General features: G+C 41.9%; 1 long non-coding RNA gene across 1 annotated transcript; it reads left to right on the plus strand.

Annotated features, from left to right (window-relative positions):
* Nucleotides 1-1,389: 1,389 nt before the first annotated feature.
* Nucleotides 1,390-2,622, plus strand: LOC139831977 (uncharacterized). The gene is made up of 3 exons (XR_011746405.1): nucleotides 1,390-1,423; nucleotides 1,589-1,665; nucleotides 2,548-2,622. It is a non-coding gene; the product is annotated as an uncharacterized lncRNA (long non-coding RNA).
* Nucleotides 2,623-8,397: the final 5,775 nt, after the last annotated feature.

The raw sequence follows: 8,397 nt of genomic DNA on the forward strand, positions 1-8,397 counted from the left end.
TGTTCCAAATAGTTTTCTCTCAACATCTTCAAGATTCCATTTCACTTGAATTCATTCCCAATTGTCTCTAGACAATTGAGGTGTGTCCCATACCTTTCAATTAAACTCTTTTTCAAATGGCAACTCTTGCACATCTTATGCACATCTCTGATCCACCACATTGTATCCCCTCCATCCTCCAATTCTTGATCAAATGGATGATCATTTGATACTCTCAAATCACTCCCAATTGACCTCTTATTTGTAGAGCAACTTATATATGTTTCTTCCTACCCATCTCAATCAACTATTCTTTTCCATTATCACATTGGTCTCATGAATTGAAGATTTATGTCTATATATTCATCTTTGTGAGTGTATGAATACTTCACTCACCATCTCTCTTAATCTTGCTCTATCCTTGACTAAGCCACCATCACCATCCCATCTACCTTGACATGCTCATGCATTGTTGCATGTGGTCAACCCCAATACTTCCAAGATTGAATTCAAATGAAAACTTCTATTCATTAACTCTACCTTGGGAACTATCTTTATCATAAGTTGGTCTCCACCAAAGTGGTGAAGATTATTCTCATGGCACATGTCACCTTCATACCCATTTTTTATATATATGTATCTACTCCTATTTTTATCATTATCAAAGTCACTCATTGACATTATCCTCTCAACATCATGTCTTGGTCTATACACGTGAATGTTGTGCACCTCTCTCATTGTTCACTTGTGTTTGACAAAAATGGAGCCGGCCATTGTGTTGGCATGACAATTTTGGCCAGCCATTGTGCTCCTCATTTTCTTCTCTTGCAAGCCTTGCCTCCCAACTACCCCAACAATTAAATGGGCAGCCACCCACCTTGGCCAATCAAAAAAGGAGGCAGCCACCCCTCTCCCTCTATATAAGGAGCTTGGCCGGCCACCTCCTTCACCTTTGGCTCTCATTTCTCTTCCTTCACTCCCTCACACTCTCCTCCTCCACTTCCCCACGAAATGCTGCTGCCCCTTGCTTGCATGGCCGGCCATGGCCATGGAAAGCCACCAAGATGAAGCTCCCCTCCTCCCTCAAGCTCATCCTCACCATGAGAGCATCCCTCTCACTCTCTTCTCCCCTAACCTTTGATGAATCCAGCCCTCTTTCTCTTCTCCCCTCTCACAAGATTGGATCTTGATGCAGGTGCATGTTGGTCCAAGCATGGAGAAGGTTGAGCAATCCTCAGATCTGAAAATCTTGACCAAAGTTCGTCCAAAACCTTGCAGTAATTTCTGCTATCTTGCTGTTTCAGATTCTGGTACGAAATTGTAAAATCCGCCAAAACTCGTGTGCAGATCCAAATCGAGTGATTCAAAGTTCCACAGATAGGTATCAAAAAGATCTACAACCTGGCTTTGGTCTCATCTTCAAATCCATTAAGGATTTTGCATGGTAAATAAAGTTCTGCAAACATGCAGAATCACTGTTTGTTAGATTTCTTCCGTTTTACAAAACCTTTTTGAGTAAACTCAACTGTGGGTGAAAACCCTCTCCAGTACCTTCATTTTGGCGTTGGTTTCACTTCAAATGACCTCCTGAAATTGAAATGGTTCACAGATCAAGATCTGGTCAGATCTGACTTTGTCGAATTAAACCAGGAGCTTGGAGACGAATTTTTGAATGAAACCAACTGGGTAAGAACCACCTATTCAATACCTTTCTGATGCAGCAGACCTCATATTTTTTTGATTTGTGTATGATTTTTGGTGAGTTAAACTTGTTCTGTGTGTTCTGCAGACATGGCTGTTAGCTTTTAAATCACCAAAAATCCATTTTTGAACCTAATTGAGTGATTCCAATTTTGTAGGACTGCTGAATGTTTTCTTAATCATCTCAAATAAGTTTCAAACATTTATCTGTTGTGTAAATCCAGAGAGAAAGAAAATGGTACAGACATGCGGTAAACTTGTAAATCCATTTGTGAGAGTTTCAGAAACAATTTGAATCCAAATCCAATTGTGTGTGAATCTCTGTTTAAATATCTTTCAAATGCCAGTGGACTCATATTTTTAGGATTTTACTACGATTTATGGCTTACAGATCTTTTTTCTGTACAGTCAGATTCAAGGAAATTCCTAAAATTGTAGGTTTAATATTTTTGGGTGATTCCAATTGGGTTAGTCTTTTATTAGTACTGGCTATATAGGAAAAATATTATTAGTCTCTGTTCATACATATTTGTTGCTGTTAGTAATGTTTATGTGTGACATGCATTGTTGAAGCAAAACTTTTCGGTTTATTTAAAACCCTTGACCAACTCTTTTTAGAAGAGATGGGCAACCTTTGTTTTATGCTTGCAAAACAAAACCTCTACAACCTAACATTAACTCTTTCGTTTTGCTTAAGTTTTCATATGATGTGGTATATGGTTTGCTTCCTATTTTTGTATAGTGTTAAGTGAGCGAATTAAATTAGGAAAACTGATTTCTACTTTTCCAAAAATGTTTGAAATTATGTTCTGAATGTTTGTGATGCCAAACTAATGCTCTTGTCCTCTTCATGATGTTATCTACCAGGGGATAATTGGTTTATACCATGGTGATAACCGAGAGAGGCAATTGCTATGTTGTGATGCACTCATGCCTCTACTAAGTAAATAAATGGGGTTTTCTAAATTAAAACTCTTAAATTTATTTTGTGGTATCTATAAGTCCTTAGTATGTTATACCTTGGCTGCATGATTAGTTGTTGATTGTTGAATGTTGTCTTGTTGATGCAATGTGATTGATTGTGTTCCTTTTATATTTTCCGGCGATAGATGCGAACAATTCCGGAGAAGAAGAAGAAGAAGTGGAATCGGATCGGAAGATTATTTATATTGTTGGAATTCTTATATTGATGGAGTTGACGAAGTCCGGGGACAAATAAGCCAAGGCAAGCCATCTTTTGATCTCTGATTCGGTGTCTAGTTGGATGTCATTTGTTGATGTCCAAAGCACCTTAACTCTGTGTGTTATTCTCTCTATTTATGTCATCTATGTGTGATTGCAAGTGGGGTACTCCCTAGTGGTGATACTCCACTATTGTCTTTGTGATTATGGGATGCATGGTATCATGGCCGTGCTATTCCTCTTGGTTACTTGTATGCTCGACTTGAGCATGTTCCATCCCAAGATAATGACTTACACCACACCCACCCCCTTTCGTATTATAGAGGTATCGATGTCATGATCTTGGTGTATTCTCAACTTGAGAGGAATATGCCGTGTACCCATTGGAGAGTATGTTGGATAGTGATACTCCATTATCTAAGTTGTTTTTCTAGCACCACAAATCTGAAAGTATAATCCTCCTTGTGTGGTCATAGTACATGCTTACCTTAAGCAAGTATGATCCTCTTTATGCCACTCACATATACCCCTTATGGCGTGATGACCTTCATCTCGGCCATGGTGTTGTATTAGTTCCTTCTCATGAAACTATAGGTTGGGAACCCCTCAAGGTTTACCTTGTTGTAAATGTTTATGAAAACCTTGGGTGAGTTAACCCAAGTGTATGGTTTAAGAAAGCAAAGGATCTTGATAAGGATGTTTGGGAAAGTGGTGTATGGCTGTTTGTTGAACAACCAAGGTGTTGTGGGAAAAATGGTTTTAAAAAGGAGCACTGCGTATAAGTGTACACCAGCCCAACTTTTATCGCGCAACCACTCTACCCTGGTGTGGGACGGGGCTTAGCCCGTAGTTTGTTGAAGCTGGCATGGGACACCTCACAACTTTCTATAGGGGTGGATATGGCCCCTGAAGCCGGGTTGCGCTCTGGAGGAGGCAATACACTGTAGTTGTCTATAGCCGGACGATTACTGAGGGTCTTCTGTCATGGCGCCGGAGATACGCTCAAAAGGAGGTATGCTGCCGGGGTGCCGGGAAGGGGTAAGCCCGCAGGGAAGGACTCGTGCCAGTGGAGATGGGCGAAAGGTTATGTCCGGGTATCCGTCGTGGCATATGTTGTTATGCGGGGATGATGCCCACACGATAGGTATCCGGATAGTTGTGGGGAAAGTGTGCAAACTCTGCAGAGTTAAATCTATTCGAATAGCCGCGTCCGCGGTCATGGACGGGTTGCAAAGGTCTACCTTAACCGGGGCTTGAGTTTTGTTTTGATAAATGCTTTGCAAAGAAAGTGTTGTGTTGGATGTACCGGAAGGGTACGGAAAAAGGGCGTGTGTTGACCATATGGAGATGGTCGTGGAAAAATGGAGGCTAAGTGGGGAACTCTTTCCTAAATGTTTCTTGAAGAGGAACTCTTCTTTAACAAAGATATAGAGATGTCATAAGTATCTTTTGAAGTATCTTCTTCAATAAAGATATAGGTATGTCATAGGAATCCTCTAGCATTTCCATCAACTGAGATGGACTTATGCTACCTCATCTCCAATAAAGATATAGATATGTCATAGAACTTCCTAAGCGTCCCCATCAATTGAGATGGCGGCATGCTATATCCACAAGAGAAACTGACGCTCTTGTGCATGCTATATCCACAAGAGAAACTGACGCTCTTGTGCATGCTATATCCACGAGAGAAACTATGTCTCTTCCACATGCTTTATCCACCAGAGAAACTGATTCTCTTCCCCCTGCTATTTCCACTAGTGAAATTAGCTCTTCCCTCTTGTCATCGTAGATTAGCACTTGTTATCTTTGCGCTCTTGCAAAGTACCTTTCTTGATGGTTTGCGAGTACAATTCCAAATGTACTCACGGCTTTGTCCCTGGCTATTTACTTGGTCAGACTTGGAGGAACACGACGGATGAAGAAGGAGTTGGCGACGTCTATGCGAGCTAGGAACGTCTTCCCAGTCAGTTGCCTGTAGGGTTATGGCAGATGACTTGGGTACTGCGCTGCTGAAGTGATGTTGCTACTCTGATGTTTAGTTAGCCCCTTCGAGACTATTATGTACAGGATGGTCATGTGACCTCATTGTAATTTTCTTATTCCGCTTTGTAATGGATGGTGTAAATTGATATCAGTTCGATTATGTGTTCACGGCGCACTGATCATGGGATCGTGAATTGTATACATAACAGGGAATTTCGGACAGCTAGTCCGGGGTCCCCACAGAGCTGGTATCAGAGCTATCCTGACTGTAGGAGACCTTAGTTAGCATGGACGTTAGTTAGGAAGCAAGTACTTGGGAAAAACTATTTACGAAACAAATTCTTTCTTTAGTCGGAAGTATAGCTTCTACTCCTCTTATTTATTCAAAACTTCTAAATTCTTACCTCTCCGCTTTATAAAAAGATTTGAAAATCCTTACTCTATTGTCTCATCCACTTCAAACCTGCATATTGGACAATGTCCCCAACTCAGACCGGAGACTCGAAGTCGAAGATGGATCAACCTTTTATGAAGTCTCACGTATCTCCAACGACAACTATTGAAGATTGGAGGCCGACTTAGTGTGCCCGCAAAGGGATAATTAGATCATGTCTTTGGTTACCACCAAAGCCCGTCAAGGAGCTGACCTTTTTCCTCCATGGACTCGCACTTTTTGCAGTCGTCAGGAATCAAGTCCTCAGTTTCTTGACTAGTAATTTTTAGGCCAGCCACGAGAAGATATCGACTTCGGGAGTACCTCAACAACTACCTCTTCGAAGACCTCACATCCCCGGGATGTTGAGCAAGAAGACTATGCAGTTTTCTCCTCCGCCTCAACATAGAAGACCGAACACCAGGCCTGCTTCGCAACCAACTGCCACGAAAATCCATGTTGGAGTCCATAAGAGCAAAATGAAGACGGCAACATATGTGACTGATGGCGTGTAACTCACACGTTCGTTGGGAACCCCAAGAGGAAGGTATGATGCGCACAGCAGCAAGTTTTCCCTCAGAAAGAAACCAAGGTTTATCGAACCAGGAGGAGCCAAGAAGCACGTTGAAGGTTGATGGCGACGGGATGTAGTGCGGCGCAACACCAGGGATTCCGGCGCCAACGTGGAACCTGCACAACACAACCAAAGTACTTTGCCCCAACGAAACAGTGAGGTTGTCAATCTCACCGGCTTGCTGTAACAAAGGATTAACCGTATTGTGTGGAAGATGATTGTTTGCAGAAAACAGTAGAACAAGTATTGTAGTAGATTGTATTTCAGTAAAGAGAATTGGACCGGGGTCCACAGTTCACTAGAGGTGTCTCTCCCATAAGACAAACATCATGTTGGGTGAACAAATTACAGTTGGGCAATTGACAAATAAAGAGGGCATGACCATGCACATACATATCATGATGAGTATAGTGAGATTTAATTGGGCATTACGACAAAGTACATAGACCGCCATCCAACTGCATCTATGCCTAAAAAGTCCACCTTCAGGTTATCATCCGAACCCCCTCCAGTATTAAGTTGCAAAGCAACAGACAATTGCATTAAGTATGGTGCGTAATGTAATCAACAACTACATCCTTAGACATAGCATCAATGTTTTATCCCTAGTGGCAACAGCACAACACAACCTTAGAACTTTCTGTCCTTGTCCTGTGTCAATGCAGGCATGAACCCACTATCGAGCATAAGTACTCCCTCTTGGAGTTACAAGCATCTACTTGGCCAGAGCATCTACTAGTAACGGAAAGCATGCAAGATCATAAACAACACGTAGATATAACTTTGATAATCAACATAACAAGTATTCTCTATTCATCGGATCCCAACAAACGCAACATATAGAATTACTGATAGATGATCTTGATCATGTTAGGCAGCTCACAAGATCCGACAATGATAGCACAATGGGGAGAAGACAACCATCTAGCTACTGCTATGGACCCATAGTCCAGGGGTAGACTACTCACACATCACACCGGAGGCGACCATGGCGGCGTAGAGTCCTCCGGGAGATGATTCCCCTCTCCGGCAGGGTGCCGGAGGCGATCTCCTGGATCCCCCGAGATGGGATCGGCGTTGGCGGCGTCTATGGAAGGTTTTCTGTATCGTGGCTCTCGGTACTGGGGGTTTCGTCACGGAGGCTTTAAGTAGGCGGAAGGGCAAGTCAGGAGGTGGCACGGGGGGCCCAAACCACAGGCCGGCGCGGCCAGGGGTAGGGCCGCGCCGCCCTAGGGTTTGGCCACCCCGTGGCCCCTCTTCGTTTCATCTTCGGACTTCTGGAAGCTTCGTGGAAAAATAGGCCCCTGGGCGTTGATTTCGTCCAATTCCGAGAATATTTCCTTACTAGGATTTCTGAAACCAAAAACAGCAGAAAACAGCAACTGGCACTTCGGCATCTTGTTAATAGGTTAGTTCCAGAAAATGCACGAATATGACATAAAGTGTGCATAAAACATGTAGATAACATCAATAATGTGGCATGGAACATAAGAAATTATCGATACGTCGGAGACGTATCAGCATCCCCAAGCTTAGTTCTGCTCGTCCCGAGCAGGTAAAACGATAACAGAGATAATTTCTGGAGTGACATGCCATCATAATCTTGATCATACTATTTGTAAAGCATATGTAGTGAATGCAGCGATCAAAACAATGTATATGACATGAGTAAACAAGTGAATCATAAAGCAAAGACTTTTCATGAATAGCACTTCAAGACAAGCATCAATAAGTCTTGCATAAGAGTTAACTCATAAAGCAATAATTCAAAGTAAAAGCATTGAAGCAACACAAAAGAAGATTAAGTTTCAGCGGTTGCTTTCAACTTGTAACATGTATATCTCATGGATATTGTCAACATAGAGTAATATAATAAGTGCAATAAGCAAGTATGTAGGAATCAATGCACAGTTCACACAAGTGTTTGCTTCTTGAGGTGGAGAGAAATAGGTGAACTGACTCAACATTGAAAGTAAAAGAATGGTCCTCCATAGAGGAAAAGCATCGATTGCTATATTTGTGCTAGAGCTTTGATTTTGAAAACATGAAACAATTTTGTCAACGGTAGTAATAAAGCATATGCATCATGTAAATTATATCTTATAAGTTGCAAGCCTCATGCATAGTGTACTAATAGTGCCCGCACCTTGTCCTAATTAGCTTGGACTACCGGATCATCACAATGCACTGTTTTTACCAAGTGTCACAAAGGGGTACCTCTATGCCGCCTGTACAAAGGTCTAAGGAGAAAGCTTGCATTGGATTTCTCGCTATTGATTATTCTTCAACTTAGACATCCATACCGGGACAACATAGACAACAGATAATGGACTCCTCTTTTATGCATAAGCATGTAACAACAATTAATAATTTTCTCATATGAGATTTGAGGATATATGTCCAAAACTAAAACTTCCACCATGGATCATGGCTTTAGTTAGCGGCCCAATGTTCTTCTCTAACATATGCATGCTTAACCATAAGGTGGTAGATCTCTCTTACTTCAGACAAGACGGACATGCATAGCAACTCACATGAAATT

Source organism: Lolium perenne, chromosome 6, assembly GCF_019359855.2.
Source record: "Lolium perenne isolate Kyuss_39 chromosome 6, Kyuss_2.0, whole genome shotgun sequence".
In the NCBI taxonomy this organism is placed as follows: domain Eukaryota; kingdom Viridiplantae; phylum Streptophyta; class Magnoliopsida; order Poales; family Poaceae; genus Lolium; species Lolium perenne.